Source organism: Pan paniscus, chromosome 12, assembly GCF_029289425.2.
Source record: "Pan paniscus chromosome 12, NHGRI_mPanPan1-v2.0_pri, whole genome shotgun sequence".
In the NCBI taxonomy this organism is placed as follows: domain Eukaryota; kingdom Metazoa; phylum Chordata; class Mammalia; order Primates; family Hominidae; genus Pan; species Pan paniscus.
This window is the reverse complement of record NC_073261.2, coordinates 103,033,993-103,051,808: the sequence shown is the minus strand read 5'-3', so window position 1 is coordinate 103,051,808 and position 17,816 is coordinate 103,033,993. Positions and strand designations below refer to the sequence as shown.

General features: G+C 49.6%; 1 protein-coding gene across 2 annotated transcripts in view; it reads left to right on the top strand.

Moving 5' to 3' along the window:
* Positions 1-17,816, top strand: part of KLHL29 (kelch like family member 29) — a 327,396-nt gene that overhangs the window by 81,997 nt on the left and 227,583 nt on the right. Inside the window, exon 2 of one of the 2 annotated variants that reach the window (XM_034952689.3) lies at positions 7,309-7,416. The exons of the other annotated variant lie outside the window; for it this stretch is intronic. The gene's annotated coding sequence lies outside the window, so the exon portion shown is untranslated. The remainder of the gene's footprint in view (positions 1-7,308; positions 7,417-17,816) is intronic. 2 annotated transcript variants of the gene reach the window in all.

The window sequence follows — 17,816 nt, the reverse complement described above, 5'->3', positions numbered from 1 at the left end:
AGCCTCTGAACTGGTGTCTCCGAGACTAGGATGGAAACCCAAAATGAAGCTCAGGTGGTGCTGTGCAGACCAGGAGTGAGGCTACAGGATTCAGACTTGGGAGAAGATCTCTGCATCTCTGTAAGGGAACCACCAAATCACAAAGTCTAATAGCCCACCTTGTTTTACCCTGTGAAGCCATTCTGTTCCCATCATTCCTCTTTAAAGCTATCAAGAGGCCATGCCCTAAAGAGGTGGGGCTTCAAGAGACACCGCCCCCCTCCCCGCCCAGCATCAGCAGCTATATCTGTGGACCAGACTGGCTCATTCCAGACCCTAGGAGTGAGCTAGTGTGCTGTCTGTTTCTCCTGTCCCCACGGCCGTCTCCAGCCCCCCGACACCTATAGCTTTGGTCTGGCTAGAGGGCTTGTGGTGTTTTCTGATGTGGCTGGCTATTTGAGTGCTTGGGGTGCAGGTCACAGGCTCCCCTGAAGAACCGGGCAAACAGTTCCAGGGCTGATCACCAGGCAAAAGACAGACTTCAGACAAGAAACTGGAACAGGGAAAGCCGAAGGCAACACAGAAGCCCTGCTCTCTCTGGGCTCTGCTTACGGCGTCCAGACTTGAGGTGGCCTCTTTCCTGGGTGCGAGTTCCTGTCTGGTGGATGCTGAGGTGATGTCACCCCCTGGACTTGGGATGGGTCTGACCAGGCCCCTGGGGCCCTCCTGGAAAACTGGCCGGGAGCCAAGTTGTCTGGCTGTGTGTTGCTTTCTTCTCATGGCTCTCGCCTATTTCTTTTCCTGTTGTTTTGCTTTACTCCACAAGACTCCAGTCAAGTCTTGTTTAAATGTTATAGCCTGGTCCCAGGAGTGTCAGGGAGAGTCGAGGAAAGCTGTGTCCACAATGGAGTCAGACTTTTAAAGGGGCAGTGCCCCTGAGGGCACCAAGGCAGCGGGAGTGGAGCCTCCATAGATGGGAGTAGGCGCTGTGAGTCTCTGACTCCCCACCCACATGGTGACCTGGAGGGTGTTGGAGAAAAGCTACTGTGTGTTGCTCAACACCCGCACCCGCCGCAGTCCAACTTGAGAGAGCTGGCAGCTGGCCTGCCCGTCAGGGAATTAGGGATGTGGGCACCTGCCCTGCCTCGTGGGGTTCGTGTGGCATCTAATGAGGGAGAGAAGATGCAGGAGCACTCCACGCAGCCCGCAGCACCAGGCAGAGGCGAAGCATCCTTATGAAAAGCTGAGATTTATGGGTCTGAAGGAGAAGCAACATCTGGGAAGGAATTATTGCAATTTACAGGGAGGATGGAGGCCTGTTTATAAGAGCAAAATCTGGAAGCAGTGTCTGATTTTTTTTTAAACTGGTTTATATTCCAATCATCAACCTATGGTGTGAACATCTTCCAGATGTTCAAAGAAAAATTGTGGAAAATGAGTTGAACCGTGGAGGCAATTTCCTTTTTTGAACAGAGCTTTACTCTTTACTGAGCATCTACTACGTGCCAGGTGGGTCCTCCCTGCCGACATCTTCAGTGCTGCTGTGTGTGAGTCAGGCTTTGGTAGGTCCAGTTGGCACCTTTGGCTTCTTTGTCTTCATCTTGTGGAAATGCAAGGGTCATCCCGGTTCTGCTTCCAGTGATGGGCGAATCTGTATTAACTGGTAGAGGGAGGGTGGGGGGATATGTGCCAGCATTGAGTGGCAGGGCTGAGTTGGGTGAGTTCGAGTTCATTTCATTTTGGGGGGGTCTGCTGTGTATCCAAAAAAAAAAAAAAGATTTTAAGAGGATTTTGGTTTGCAACTTTTTTTCCTGAAACCTTTCATGCTGGGTTTATGGTGGAGTCATGTCATGGCATAACTTAGGATCCAGTCCAACTATGAACACCTCATTTTCTTTATCTTCCCATTCTCCTCGCCCCAAACCATCCGAGGCAACTAGGAGTTGGGCCCTTTGGTGCTGTGCTAGCCCAACAGGAAGCCTCCTTGGGTGGCACGTGTGTCCTTATTGTGATAGTCTCCAGTATTTTGCCTGGAAAGTTTCGTACTCCAGAGAGTGCAGAAAGAAGTCTCCAGGGAGGAGTTTTCAGGAGGAGAAGGGTGACGGCAGCTGGAGGCCCAGGAACAAAAGCCTGGAATGGGAGGCACAAAATCCAGGCTTCCTGTTCAGGCTCCCTCTTTAGGCTCCCTCTTTGACTTGCTGTGTGACTTTGGACAACCTTTTTTTGCCATGAGCCGCTGTTCCCTCATCTGTAAAATGAGGATTACAAAAGTAATCAACTCATAAATTTGTTAGAACAAGTAAATGAGAAAATAAGAATGGGCTAGGCTTTGTAAACTTCAAGCCTTATGAAAACATTGTTACCTCTCAAATCGGTCAGCCTGGCTTCTGCAGACACTGTCTTTCTTTGAATACAGCCTACAAAAAGCATGCCAGGAGCTGCATCCCTACCAGCTGAAAATAACGGATCTCATCAGTGGCCAATTGTGGCTCCTTAATGGAATAGGCAATCTCTGCGTTGTGCTGGGTGGACTCTCATGACTTACTCCATCTTTGCATCTTCACTCTCCCCTTTAAAAAGCAGTGCCTTCCGGACCCCGGCTCATGAACTGTCGTGAACCTGATGGATAAACCTTCTGAGAGTGTTTATTTTTGTGTTGGCAAGAAGCCTGCAGGCTTTGGTGAACCCATAGTTGATATTATTAATGGATGGATGGTCTGTTTTTCTCTCGTCTTAAAAAGAATATGAATGAGCGTTCCCCTTGCAGGACACACTGGGAGCAGGCGTTCCTGCCCAGGGTCAGAGGTGCCGCAGAGTCCCATATCTGGGCTGACAGGAGGGTGGGCTCGGGAGCCAGTTTCCTCCCTACAGTTTACAGCCTCCAGTTCCTTTGCTTTTCTTTTCCAAGGAAGAAAGACTCTTTGTTGCCCAGTTTGCTGAGGGGTGCTGAACTTCTGGGTTCTGGACCCATAATTGGAGAGTGTGGTTACGACCCCGGCGGGGCTGCTTTCTGATGCTGTGTCAAACTGGAGGCTCCCTAATTGGTTTCTCCTCTCTTAAGGCAGTTTCTCTCCCCCAAAAACATGGTGTATTTTATAAAGAAGTAAAAAATCCTGGGGCCCTTGTTCATAATTCTCTTGACCATCAGTTTGGTTCATGTTAGGAACTATCTTTATTTATAGACTTAGAGGTAAAATGGATCTCAAAATTTTTCTCTAGTTTCATTTTGAAGCTCTCCAAGCATTTAACCCAAATAGCCCATTCAAGGGTCTTGCTTTCATATTGGTCTTAATGCCTTGTCAAAGTCAATTAACATCTCTTAAGTACCTTGGGAAGCTGAAAGTCCTAAGACCCCTTTCACAAGCAGTGACTGACTACCTACTGTATTTTTAAAAATAAATTAGAGTCCTCTGTCCTTTAGCTTTTACGATTTGTTTTCCTTAAGACTGTAGGCTGCCGTTTGATGAAATTAGTGGAAGGGAAAAGGTCAATTTGGCCAAAAGTGTCACAAATTAAGCCCTGAAGCAATCTCTTTGTCCACCTGGAGATAGAAAACCATACCTGCCTCCCTGTGATTTCCTGGGTTCATTCCTGGGATTCATTTTCCCAGGCCATGATCTTTGGAAACATTAAGATTTTACAGTGTTAACTTGGGAACAAAATTATTACTAAAAATTGGTTTCTGGTAATTTATTTTTAAATCACTTTTAAATACCATGTATCTCATTAGAGTGGGACATGCTTAGGTGCATGGATGTAGCTTATAGGCCTCCCAGAAAGGACAATAATGAGTCAAGGATCGATTATACACCGCTACATGATGGGTGCTATGGACCAGAGATTCCAAAAGATACTGTCTATGAAGCCCAGGGTCTAACTGCAAGGCGTGGGGGTTGGGTGGGTGGGAAAAGAACAAGAAAGGAAAGATGTGAAAAAATAAATAAAATCACGGAGGCATAGACTGATGCTAAATGTTAACCGAGAACAGTTAGAAACCCTTTCAAGGAAAGAGTTTCTGGTTGGGGTCGGCAAAGATGTTGGGAAGCAGGTGTGCTTGCCCTGGACTTTGAGCAGGTGATGGCACTTCTGAGATGGTGATGCTGAGATGGAGGAAGAGGAGGAGGATGTCACGGGTTCTCTAGTTTTAGCACTTTGGGAGGCCGAGGCGGGCGGATCACAAGGTCAGAAGATCAAGACCATCCTGACCAACATGATGAAACCCTGTCTCTACTAAAAATACAAAAATTAGCCGGGCATGGCGGCGTGTGCCTGTAGTCCCAGCTACTTGGGAGACTGAGGCAGGAGAATTGCTTGAACCCGGGAGGCGGAGGCTGCAGTGAGCCAAGATTGCGCCACTGCACTCCAGCCTGGGCAACAGAGTGAGACTCCATCTCAAAACAAAACAAAACAAAACAAAACCTTGGTAAATCTGACCATTATGTGTCCTGGGGTTACTCTTCTCGAGTAGTATCTTTGTGGTATTCTCTGTATTTCCTCAATTTGAATGTTGGCCTGAAAAGAATGGGAAACAGAGGTTCCTAGGAGTTAAAGAACTTACCTGCTGTCACAAAACTAAGTGTCAGTGTTAGAATTCTAATTCAGATGTATCTGATTCCAGGGTCTTGCTTTTAACCCTGTCTGTGAATGTATCTATCGGGGTCTTGAAATAGACATATTCAAATATGTAATTTGAAGAGAGTTAAGTAAAATGACTATCCACAAAGATGAATAGGCACAGTATAGAGAAACCATCATAGCACAGTGCCCCCGGGCTGATGATGGGATGAGGGGAATTACTGCCTTTGAGCATAATGGTCAGGGGAAGGAGCTATTACAGGAATCCAGAGAGAGAGCCTTGTGGAGCTCCTTGTTCCCCAGCTAGAGCCATGACCTGCAGGTGAGGGACACCCTGCTCATGAAGACGCAGAGAGAGAGGGGAGCGGGGGAACCAACAGCCAACCCCGACCCTGTCCCCAGTCTCCTGCTAGTGCTTGCATGGGCTGAACCTAACCAGAAGTCAGAGGGTCCAAAACATGAGGGATGCTCTCCATACAGGTCAGGTGAGCCTCCCAGGGCTCGCCTGGGAGAGGTGGGGAAGAACAGGGTGGGGAAGGTGGAAGACAGGTCAAAAGGGCCCAACACAAAACATCCAGTACAGTCTATAATAGCCAATGGGTCATTCACTTCCAGACCTTTTCATCAGCACATGAAGAAAAGTCCCAGAGAACTCAGCTGTGCATGTGGTTTATTTTTGTTCAGAACTGTTTCAGTTGTCTCCCCTAGAGGTAGGGACCACAGAGATGGAAGGGCAAGGCCACTGTCGTCAGGACAGGCGTAGACAGCCTGTGCTTCCTTCCCACCACTGTCCCTCTAGGCTACAGTCTAGCCTATTCCATATTCATTCGGCACAGCCTGGAAAGGAAGTGGATTAACCCGACATGAACTCTGAGGGTTTTGGCTCAAGAAATTGGGAGCCCCTTCTAAAGATGGTGGCTGGGATCTTTGGGCTCTCAAGTTAGTAGACTTCACAGTGGCCTACAGGGCCCTACACAATCAGGATGCTCACCACTCTGGCCTTACCTCTTACTAGAATCTCCCTCCGCCAGCCACAGTGGCTTCCTTGGTGGTCCTGGAACATACCAGCCATGTTCTCACTGGCTGTTCCCTCTGCCTGGAACACTTAGGGCCAGATGCCCACACGACCTACTCCTCATCTTGAAGTGTGTGCTCAAATGTCCTCCACTCACAAGACTGGCCCTGCCCACCCTACTTAAACTGCACCACAGGCCCCCCCACAACATGCACCCTACCCTGCTCCATTTCTTCTCTAATAAGTTGCATATACTACCTTCCAAAATATGATACAATTTTCACTACTTTTTAAGTGTATTGTATATTCTATGTTTCCACCCTCTAGAATATGAGCTCCCTGAGGGCAGGAATATCTTTCTCTTTTGTTCACTCATGTATTCCCAGTGCCTTGAACACACTGCCTGACACATAGAGGGAATCAATATTTATTAAATGAATGAATGAATGAATGAATGAATGAATGAGATTCTCAGGCACCTAAAAATGGTTTGACCCCTATCTGCTAGACCTCTCTGTTCACCAGCACTTATCTGCCAAGGATCTTTCCCAGAATACATCGATCACCAGTATTGCCAATACCTTGTGGTCAAAGTGATCAGTTTCTCCTTGTGCTTCACCTTGGAGAGGAAATGTACTCGCCACTTTGGTTCTGTGTCAAAATTAAATGGCGACCTTGGCTGATTTTGCTTCCCCACAGAGGTTATTTCTTAGTCGTAAAGAGAACATTCTATCCTTGAGAAAAATAATATTTTTGCCACCTTCAGCTTGAAAATGGCTATTTGATATGGCTCACGTGCATCTCTATCAGCGGCCGCTGGAAAAGCTTAGGTTGAGAGGATCTGAGAAAGACTCGTCGTGTTGTCAGAGGGAAGCTGACCATAAGGCAGAATGAGTTTACAATAACTTATTTACCTGTCCAAATCCTTCATATCACATTAAAGCTTTCCCCTGCTACCCGGGACTCTGGAGTGCTAAGAGGAAAAAGGAAAATCAATTGATAATGATATATTCGGTTTAAAAAAATATATTGATTCCCAGGTAATGACAGTCGTGCGTTTTGCAGTGGGGGATGCCATTTCCCGTTGTGAAGATGGCTTTCTCATAGATTACATTTAAAAGAAGGAACCAGGAGTAGCTCTGCCTCCCCGTAATAGATAGCCTCTTTCTCCTAGGTATTAAATCTATAATTTAAAAAAAAAAAAGATTCTCCCCAGGGAACCTATTCTTTGCCTCCTCAAGGTCTTCTTGCCCATTGTGTGAAAAAAGTGATGAGTTGTTTTTGTAATTCTAGAGTTTGTGTCCTTTTCAGTATTAGATTAAAGACTTAAATTTTTTCTTTTTCCCCATTGCTGGAGTTTCTTAGTTTGGATTAGGTGGAAGACAATACCATTGTTCTCTCTGTTATTCAGTGTCAATGGCTCAATGGTGGGGATTAGGGCTGTGTGTATTCGGAGGATGGGCGGGGGATGCCTCATATCTGCCACTCGGAGTACTCTGCTACCCACTTCGCCCCACTTTGCATGTGCTGGCAGAGTTTGTGCACAGCCTGTGTGAGATAATCCACAGTATGCAACTCAGCATTGGGGATATCTGAGGCAGAGACTAGCATCCAGTTAGTGTGGGGACCACCCAGGATGCTGGAATTCAAAAGACATCTTTTTGCAAAAAAAAAAAGAAAAGAAAAAAAACTAGACCTTTTCCCCACCCCTACCCCACTGTTTTTCCCTCTCTTTCTAGACTATCTGGCTTCCTGGTGATGCTCACGCTTTGCTAAGTGTTGGCGGCCGTCGAGGTTTTCGCATCCTGGGGACGAATCCTGAGCTTGCCAGAGACGGGCGGCGCAAGGTAGGTCTCTGCTTAGCTCACCTGGAAATAAGAAAGGCATCAGACCTGAGCATAGCCAGCTCTCTCCTCTCATGCTAAATGTGTGGGGGAAGGGAAGAGAGTACAGTAGGTCCCCTCGCCCTCCTCCTCAGTGCGATTTTACCACAGGCGTGTGTGATCAACTGGTGCTGGGGCTTAGCTAAGCCATTTTAGCCTCAATCCTCCTAGAATCAACCAAAGAGAATATCTATGACTCGTTTCGTTGTTGTCCAGCCCAGGCTGGAGCGCAGTGGCGCAATCTTGGCTCACTGCAACCTCTGCCTCTGGGTTCAAGCGATCCTTCCACCTCAGCCTCCCAAGTAGCTGGGACTGCAGGCATGTGCTATCACGACTGGCTATCACGTGTGCTATCACGACATGGTTTCACCATGTTGGCCAGGCTGGTCTCCAACTCCTGACCTCAAGTGATCTACCCGCTTCAGCCTCCCAAAGCGCTGCGATTGTAGGCATAAGCCACCGTGCCCCATCAGAGAATCTCTGTGACAGTTCCTTGCTTACCTGGGTCTTGGCTTTCCCCAGGAGGTTAGATCTAGGGATGGCCAGCAACTAGATGACCTTTAACCTCCTTAAAAACTGTAATTAAGTTTTATGATTAAGTTTTGGTATTAAAATGTATTATTAAATATCATGAAAATATTATTTATTCATTATAAAGGGATTTTAAAGGATAGTAGTTAAAAGTATATAAATGACTTATAATCCTGTTCCCCAGAGATAACCATTTTAGTGTTTCTTTCCAAGCTTTTTCTTATGCACATACGTAAACAGTGCACACAGGATCTGACTGTGGGTACTGTTCGGGGGGCATGTTATTTAGATTCCACAATGTATCAAGCCATTTTGTATGTCAGTAAATAGAAATCTATATCACCATTTTTATAGACTGTCTACTCTGTGGATATAATAGCATACATGATTCACTTAATGCCCTAATGATGGACATTTAGCATATTTTAAATATTTCACTATTACAAATAACAGCACAACAAACATTGTTGCATATGTATCTGCATAGTCATTTGATTACTTCTTTGGCTTAAATTTTTAGAGTCCTGGCTTAAACTTTTGACTCCAGGTTCTCCAAGCAGGATCAGGCAGCCAGAAATGCGGGGGAACCTGGCCTGCCTTGGGAGGGCACAATCTTATGAACAGAATCCGTGATCTGGGATCTGCTTTAGCTCCCACCAGGCAGGCCAGGAATGTGCCTGCAGAGGCAAGGAGGCCTGGAGCTGGAGTTGACAACGTTCGCCACATTTCATGCTACTGAAGGGACAGGAGCTGGGCCTGGAATGAAGCAGGCTGGAGGGCAGAGGAGTGGGCTCTCGGATCCAGGACAGTGGAGGCCCAGCTGGACCAGCCTTGTATGTCCTTGTGGGACTTGAGCCTTTAGAAGTACAGGCTGCGTCTGCATAACACACAGGGCCTAGTGCTGGGTGAGCACAGGCCATAGCAGCCCCGGGACTGCTGTATTCTCAGCGGCCCACCCTCATCCCTCTGACCGGTGGCCTCCTGGCCTCTGCCTTGGACCAAACTCCAGCTTCCCTCTGCAGCAGGGGCAGAACATCAGACCAACAAGGCTCCTGCCACGTCCAGATTCTCTCCTGGTCAGAGAGCTTTCTCTTTGGACTCAGAGACAGTGAGGTTGGGGATGGCTGTCCCCTGCCAGAACCCTTGCACAGAGAGGAGAAAATATGGCTTTGGAATCTCAGGCTAGGTGTAGCCTTGGTTGTCAGCAGGAAGCGGGAGAAGGCTCTGGGCTGGGCCAGGATCAGCCACTGAAATGGAAGGTTCCCCACCCTGTGACCCCACAGTGCATCCAGCCTTCAGCCTCCCAGCAGCCCAGTGGGGGCAGCCAGAGGAGAGGTGGGTTCCTGACCTAGGGAGCTGGTGGGCTGTTGGCACACACCCATGGCACCACTGGTGGGCGACAGCTGTCCTTGCTAGCGATATCGCCGGCACTGGGGAATCCTTTGCCTCCAGGCCTCCTGTTGGGTCAGAGAAGGGGAGTTGGAAAACAAGACAGCGAAGCGTCGCTTTGGCAGCCATGGCATCCCCGCTCCTACACAGGGCAAAGAAAAGATTGAGGACATAATCTTCACAGAAGCCAGCTCTCCTTGGATGCACCTGTGAGTTTGGCGAGAGTGAAGGGAACAGAGACACCCCAGGGCAGTGGGTTTGGGTTTCTTAAATGTTGACCCTTAGTTTGGGGTCTAATCTTCCCTGCTGCTGATGCAGGGTGGCACATGGCTCTTGTTCTCTTGTTCGTCCTGAGCTCTGGCAGTCATGTACTTTAGGATGGGGAGGGACTTTGAAGGCAGTTTCACCAGGCATAGCTGGTAAGATGCACCCTATGTGGGCCTCTATCTGTGTGCCCCCAGACCAGGGTCCCTGTTGTGAACTCGAGTCTGTCTTCCCTAGCACTCGGCCAGTTCCTGGAGGATGGGAATCATACCTGATCTGTCTCTGTGTTCCACTCCCTCTGCCACTCATACCAGTACCTGATGAGCTCTCAGTAAACAAATCACTGCGTGCAGCTGGGACTGTGCCTGGGAGTGCCTGCAACATGCAGCCTGGTGCTGGCTGTGCCCTCCCCTCACATGCAGGAGTCCTATTGATTTCCAAGATGATAGGAAGGTTCCGAGGCCCCTAGATGGTTCTGTGACCCCTGGGGATCAGTGGAAGCAGCTATCAGTTTACTGTGGAAACTGGGCCAGCTCACAGGGTCCTGTGTAACCTGCTACAAAACAGGCCAGTTCAAGAGCCGTGTGTGGAGGGCTGCGCTCTGCTTTTCTGTGGTTTGGTGGAAATCACCCAAATAAGTAAGAAGGCCATACTGGAACCAGCTAGGAGGAGTGAAATCTGATACCTGCACTGCAGGAAAGAGGGGTGGGGGGAGTTGAGCTGAGGACTCAGTTTGCGCAGAGCCCAAGGCTGAGCCAAGAATGGCATTAGCAGACACCTCGGGCTCTGGAGGTGGTGAAGGGCAGTGCTGATCGTCACTGGTGCTGGAGCCACCCTGGGCAGCATCCCCTGCCTCCATCTTTGAGACCGTCTCAGTACTGTCCAGGCCGTTTGTCCCCCTGCCCTCAGCAAACGAAATGCCCTAGATGCCGCCTGTGTCTTCGGAGGAGGTTGCAAATGTCTCCGGAGCTAACGGCAGTTAGAGAACACCATGTGCCATGTCCTGGGCTTCCACACCCCCCGCCTTTACTTCCCCCAGTCCATCCTGCAGGCGTCCTCTCTGACCGCACTCCCCTGCCCGCTGCCTGCCTTCCCTCCCTCGTGCCATGGACAGCCTTACTTCCTGAGCTCTCCCCTTGTCCACTCCCCTCTTGGCCTCCGTGGTGTCCACCTCAAGGAGGGACCTGCAGGCAGACATCTCACTGCTGCTCCGGCCGACACAGACACTCTGCTGCCCCCTTGTCTTCTGACTGTACCTGCTTTCCCTGGCCCACTCTGGGGACCTCTGCAGCCCCTTCTTCAAATAGGTATGTGGGCGCTCACACCCCTGAAAAGGCCATGTGACCACACCCACTAGCTGGGGCCCAGATCCCTCAACAGAACCTCAGCCGAACCCTCAGCCCTACACAGGCATCATTTGGGATTCTGGTCCGTTCCCTGCCTGGTGCCCTGCAGCTGCTCCGCACCTTTCCATCAACAGGGCTGCAGACCCCCAGCCTGCACTGTCCACCTCGGTGTCAGCAAGTGGCCTCTCCTCCTGCTTCCTGTCCATCTTGCTCGTGTGAGCTGCCGTCCTCCAGCTCCACCGCCTCCTCCTGCCAGGAAGGGAAGCTGTTGGTGCCACAGGCTTTCCTTGGCTCCCTGTATCCCCAGCCCTCCCTCCACTCCCTCTGCTTCAGCTGTTCCCAGACTTGACTCCCAGATGGCACCTCTGTCCTAAGGTCCGGACCATTTCTCCAGTGGCTCATGCGTAGCAGATCCCTGCTGTCTGATTCACATATCAGACTCCACCTGTCCAAAACAAAGCTGCTTCCTTGCTCTCCAAGGAAGCCTTGTACTCGTGCTGTCTCAGCCCTCCTCCCTCCCTCCCTTAGCCATGCATCTGCTTCTCCTTTGCCTTAGGCCGCTCACCTTCCTTCCTGGACCCTGAGCTCACTGAGGACAGGGATCATCCTCTTTTCTCTACAAGCCCGGCACAGGGCCCTGTTCATGCGTATCTCTTGGGATTAGATTATTTTATTCAGTTCAGAGATTACAGAACCACCGACAGTGTGTCCTCATAGGCAGCGTGGTGGCAGGGAACCTGGGATTGGAGGCAAGCTCTGGATTCTAGTCCCAAATCTACCTCTAACTCTGGGAAAGCCCTATAAAACCTTCTGAGCCTCAGTCTTCTGAGCTGTAAAACGGGAATAACCACGGCCTTCCCATTTCTCAGGACCTTGAAAGGTGACAAGGGAGGAACGGTGCCACCAGGGCCAGCAGTTCTTAGCCCTTGGTGCACATTGACCGGAGTGCTTTAAGAATTACAGATGGCCCGGGCGTGGTGGCTCACGCCTGTAATCCCAGCACTTTGGGAGGCCGAGGTGGGCGGATCACTTGAGGCCAGGAGTTCAGGACCAGCCTGGCCAACATGGTGAAACCCCATCTCTACTATAAATAAAAAAATTAGCCGGGCATGGTGACACACGCCTATAGTCCCAGGTACTCGGGAGGCTGAGGCAGGAGAGTTGCTTGAAACTGGGAGGCGGAGGTTGCAGTGAGCTGAGATCGCGCCACTGCACCACTCCACCCTAGGTGACAGAGGAAGATTCTGTCTCAAAAAAAAAAAAAAAAAAAAAAAAACTACAGATGCCTGGGTCCTTCCCCCAGATATTCTGATTGCTCTCATGAGGATATCAGTGTGTTTTAAAACTTTAACCACTACTTTCAACTCATAGGTGTTATTACCAAGTTCCTGAATTCTATGGCTTGAGGAACTGAGATGGGAGTTATAAAGAGTTTGCAAAACAATATTCCTGGATGATGTGTAATTTGTCTCATCTTTCAGATCCTTTAAAATCTACCCGCTGGATCAAGCCATCCAAAAGCTGGGTACCTTGGCTATGTTGTACTATGTTCATCTTGCGCCACCCCACATGAACTCTACGGGCTGTTAGAATATCTGCTGCCCTCCATCCAGGTCACAACAGTGCACCCTCGTTTAGGATTCTGTGGCAGTTCATGTTTATCCTGTCACTTGTGACTCCTTTGCTAGGACCCTTGGGAGAGGTGTCTCTGATTCCACCACAGACATATTCTTCTCCCGAGCCACCGTCATAGGATCTCATGGACCCACAAATCATGTTGTAACAGATTTGCCTCTTCCAAGCTCTCGAAACGGTAACTCTCAACTCTGGCTGCCTATGACATCACCCAGGGAGATTTTTTAAATTCTCATACCCAGGCTACATACCAGATCTGTGAGATCACAGTCAGTCTCTGGGAGGTGGATCCAGGCATCTGGATTTCTGTAAAGCTCCCCAGGTGGTTCTGATGGGTGTGGCCAAGGTCAGAAGCACTGCCAAGCCTGGAGGCAGATTTGTGGCCCACCTGTAGCCTGTGTATGGCATTTTCTAAATACGGTTTCATGTAGGCAACATTCCCTCCTCCGTTTCCTGCTCCTACACTTGTGATTCTCTCTCCTACTTTTGATTTATGTGTCTTAATGTATCCTTTTAAGTCCCCTGCAATCCTTTCTGGAACTTAGCAAAGTGAAAACAAATAGAGTAGAAAGGTTCCTGCTTTTCTCTGGCTGGGATCTGGGCACAGCTCCCACCCCAGTCAGCCCTCGCTGGAAAGAGGGTAGGAGCCTCCTGTTTCCCCAGCCACAGTAGCTGGTCAGCAGCCTCGTTCTGTAACCCCACAATGGGGAATTGTAGCTAGTTCTGCCAAGAGCCCTCCAAGATCCCATAGAAGAGGCTGGTTTGGGCTGAGAGCGGTGGCTGACGCCTGTAATCCCAGCACTTTGAGAGGCCGAGGCAGGCAGATCATCCGAGGTCAGGAGTTCGAGACCAGCCTGACTGACATGGCGAAACCCTGTCTCTACTAGAAAATACAAAAATCAGCCAGGCGTGCTGGCACATGCCTGTAATCCCAACCGTTCGGGAGGCTGAGGCAGGAGAATTGCTTGAACCCGGGAGGCAGAGGTTGCAGTGAGCTGAGATCACACCACTGCACTGCAACCTGGGTGACAGGTTAAAAAAAAAAAAAAAAGGAAGAAGAGGCTGGTTTGGTTCACAGCATCTGAGTGCTGAGACTGGGCTGGGGGGAGATCAGAGATGGCTAACGATGGTCACCAAAGCGCCACCCAGTTCAGGATTGTGGAAGGCCATGCCCCCCTTTTCCATCTTCCTTGTCCGCTGCACTCAGTCCCATGCTAAACAGCAGGCGGAGATTGTCAACAAAAGGCTGGAGATGCCCAGGGATGGACTCTTTCCCCAGTCCTGAAAGCCAGGGAGCTGAGGATAGCATGCACATGGGCAGTTTCTCTTAGTGAATGGCGGGTGAGATGGAGGGGCGCACAGCCGTCCAGTCTAGCTACAGAACCTTATTTGGCACCTAGGCTAGAAATAGCTTCTCCACAAACCTCAGAGTTTATTTTTACGGCAAAATTTGATTTTCTAAGCGGCCTGTCTCCTTGCTTACCTTGCACCTGCTCAGGTGGCTGCGGCTGCCAGGAACAGTGGTGAGTTTGTGTCCTCCGTGAGGGCATCTGGTCAAGGAGACATGGGTGCTGACTCCCAGCCTGTGCTCTGGGAGTGTCGCTGTGCCCTTGAGAGTTCAGAGAGAGGAGTGCCTCTTTCTAACTTGCACAAAAATATCCATCGGGGAAAGCACCATGTGTGCATCCTGCTCAGGGAAAGCACTGTGTGTGCATACATTGAGTGACCATGCCCTGAAATTGATGGACTTCTCTCCTGTAGGGATGATCTCATTTACTCAGAGGCCACTCAGAAAGACTTTTAAGCTCTTGTTTTCTAATCATAAATTTCTCCTCTCTCCCTCCAACTCCACCCCTGTCTCTCTCTCTTACAACAGGACAAATAGTGCCAGGAGTACTGGGGACTATAGGATGAATACCCAGCACATGGTGAAACAAAAGAGTGTTGCAACACTCATTCATTCATTCATTCATTCATTCATCACTTACTGGTTGTCACATTGTACATTGTCCTAGGTCTGGGATCCAGAGAGGTCAGACTTTCACCCTGCCTGCAAGGAGCTCTCAGTCCGGTGGGGCAGCAAGTACATACGAATTCTTACATGATTAATGCGATCAATTCTTATGTGGCAAATATGTGATAAATGCAGCAAGAAGAATGTATACCAAGTGCTATGGAAGAGCAATTCATTTACTCGACTTAGTGAGCATCTACTATAATGCTAGGCATTGTTGTAGGCACCGGGGGTATCACAGTGACCATATGAGATAAAAACCCCTGACCCAGAGCACACACTTGAGGGGGTGAGAATATTCAGCAACTAGCTTAGTTTGATCAAAACCACAGGCTTCAAAGACGAGGTGGCTTAAAGCTGGAAATTGAAACCTATTCATTTATATGTGTGTGTGCAGGGAACACTAGGCAATGGGAACAGCTTGTGTAAAAGCCTGAAGATATAAAAAGACCAAAGATATCAGAGCAAAAATTCTAAGGGAAACCTAAGAATTGGGAGACACAGCCTTGAATGCCATGCTAACCCTCCCAAGGTCACTGTCTCATATAATGGGGATGTAGCTGAAAGCTCACAGGGCATTGGCCAGAGCCACCCTCACAGCTAGGTTCCATGTGGACTCCCTGACCCCAAAACAGAGACTCTTTGGCAACTCCCACTCCAACTCCAATTTGTTGGAACCTCTAAGGCTAAAGATAGACGATTTATGTTACCTCCTTCTGTGACCTAGTGCTTTTAGGTTGCAAAGTGTTTTCACAGCTTCCTCTCCTGGATCATGAGAGGGACTCTAGGAGGTAGATAAAAAGGGGTTCTTGTTGCCATTTATTGTACCAAGGAGCAAACCAAAGCCCAGAGAGGTCTAGTATCTTGCTCAAGGTCACACAGCCCATCAGGCAGAGAAGAAACTAGAGTCCCTGTGTCCTGGTTCCTAATACAACCCAGGGGCCCTTCTTGTTCCCATGTCAGCTGCCACTCCTTATTTTGAAGCCTAAAAAGCTCTGAGCAAGTATCAATCACATGCCTGCCTGCCTCCCACGACCATTAGTGCAGCACATACGACGTGTCAAGCCAGGCATGGACCATCTGCTGGGCTGCAATGTGGTCCCAACCCCCACTCAGGAAGAGAACTGAAGGAGTCACATATGGGCTGCCCTTCTTCCCACCCACCATGACCCAAGAGGCCTAAAGACCATGAGTCAACCAGACTCAGGCTGTCACCCTCCTGAGCCAAGTGGAACAGGTCACAGAATGACCATCGCAGGCTGGAGACCCCTCCACTTGCTCCTAGACCACCTGGAGGCCATTCATGACAGCCGCCAATATCTATTTTCACCCTTTCTTGTAAGCAGGCTGGTTGTGAAGAGAATGGGGAGATTTCAGCCTCACACACAGAGCCTGAGCTCACATGTGGAAGACAGACGTAGCCTAGCAGTCCTCACGGGCCACCCTTGATGTGTTGCAACTCGTTTAGATAAAAGCGTCTGGCTCGTAAGGTAGCAGCAACAGCAAAAATCATTAGAAGCACATTTCTGCTTTTACAAAGTAACCTAGTAACAGCACAGGAGGCAACAATTAACCCGGCACTCCGTTCTCTAGGTACACAGGCAGGTGCTGAAAGTGGAAAACGGAAGTCAGAACACAGAGACGTTCTGTTAAGGCCCTTCTGGGATCAGCACTCTGGGATGTGGGATGGCCCCGCCAGCCAGAGAGCCACGCCCCTGCCATTAGCACAGAGAGGAGGTGTCCTCCCTCTCCATCTCAGAATAAACAGTGTGATTATTTAGCACCAGTTCAAGGCTTTCTGAAATGCACTCGCGGTGCTCTGCCATCTTGCGCAGGTCCTCCCTGAACTACCACTGCTGCCTCTGTGGATCAGATAAAGGAAATCTGGCCTGCACCAGTCTCTGCTGGGCTCTTGCTCCCATCTCTGCAGACTCCTGTTCTCCCTGACCTACCTGAGTGTTCATATCCCACCTTGGGGCACTTGGTCCTGCTGAGCGAGTCTTCCAGAAGCGCCTCTCCCATCCCTACCTATCTCCTGGCAAAGAGCTCCAGGGCCGCCCCCGAGGGAATTCTCTCTCCTCTGATGCCATTATGCCATTTCTCTCCCTGGCACCCTTGTAGTACTTGCTGCTTCCTGGTTCCGGTGTGGTCCTGTCACTGTCCAGTATGCCCAAGGCTCATTCCCACCCCCAGTACTGAGGGCAGCCTGCAGAGCCAAACACCCTACACAGGCTGAAAAGGAATTGATGAATGGAAAAAGTCAGTTCCCACGGCCTCTGGCTGTGCTCCTGGCCCCTCAGCCCCACGTCCTCAGATCCCAGAACTCTCTCAGGAGACTACCGGGAGTCTTTGGTGGCAGGGACTGTCTCAGTCAGTGTGTCTCAGTCACAAAGCCTGGCACAAAGAAGGCTCTCAAATGTTTCTGAGATAAATGAATGATCTAAAGTGGCTTCTTTAACCTGTCTAAATTGTGTGTGAAAGGAGCCAGCCACACCCATCAAAGCAGCTAACAGCTGCCCATGTTAGGGCAGAGGGTGACGCACTGACCCTGCTCTCCCAAGGCCACCGCCCCTGGGGACATGGTGCACCCAGCCAGAGCCCTCCTTCCCACTGTTCCAAGCATAGTCCATGGCCCAGGAGGAAGCTAGGCCTCCCAGATCTTGCTAGAACCCAGGCTCTCAGTATGCTCAACATTGCATTCAAGCCATGTTTAGAAAGGTATGTTCCATATTCAGAGGGTCCTCGCGGCCTTTGTTCATTCATTCAGGCAACAGCAAGCAGCAGAAAGTAAATGGTCACAAGCACAGCTGCTAGACTGCTTTGGTCCTAACCCCAGCCCTGCCCCTTTCCAGCTGTGCAACCTCTGGGCACAGTCCTTAACCTCCCTGTGCCTCAGTTTCTTCATGTGCAAAATAGAGATTTTCATAAAATTTTCTGGTGGTTGTAAGGACTAAATGAGTTAACATAATAAAGTGCCTAGAATAGTGTGTAAGACATGTACAAGGCTTTGCTCTTATTATTCTAAAAGACTAGGACCTGGCTGAGTCATGGACTTAATTCATACCTTCTTTGAGCCCAAATGCATCTTCAAGGAAGGTGTCGGCGTGCCCACCTCCCACCCTCACCTGTCAGTCATCCTGCAGCCTTCGCTTACTGAATGCATCCAGCCGTAGGGGATATCTGTC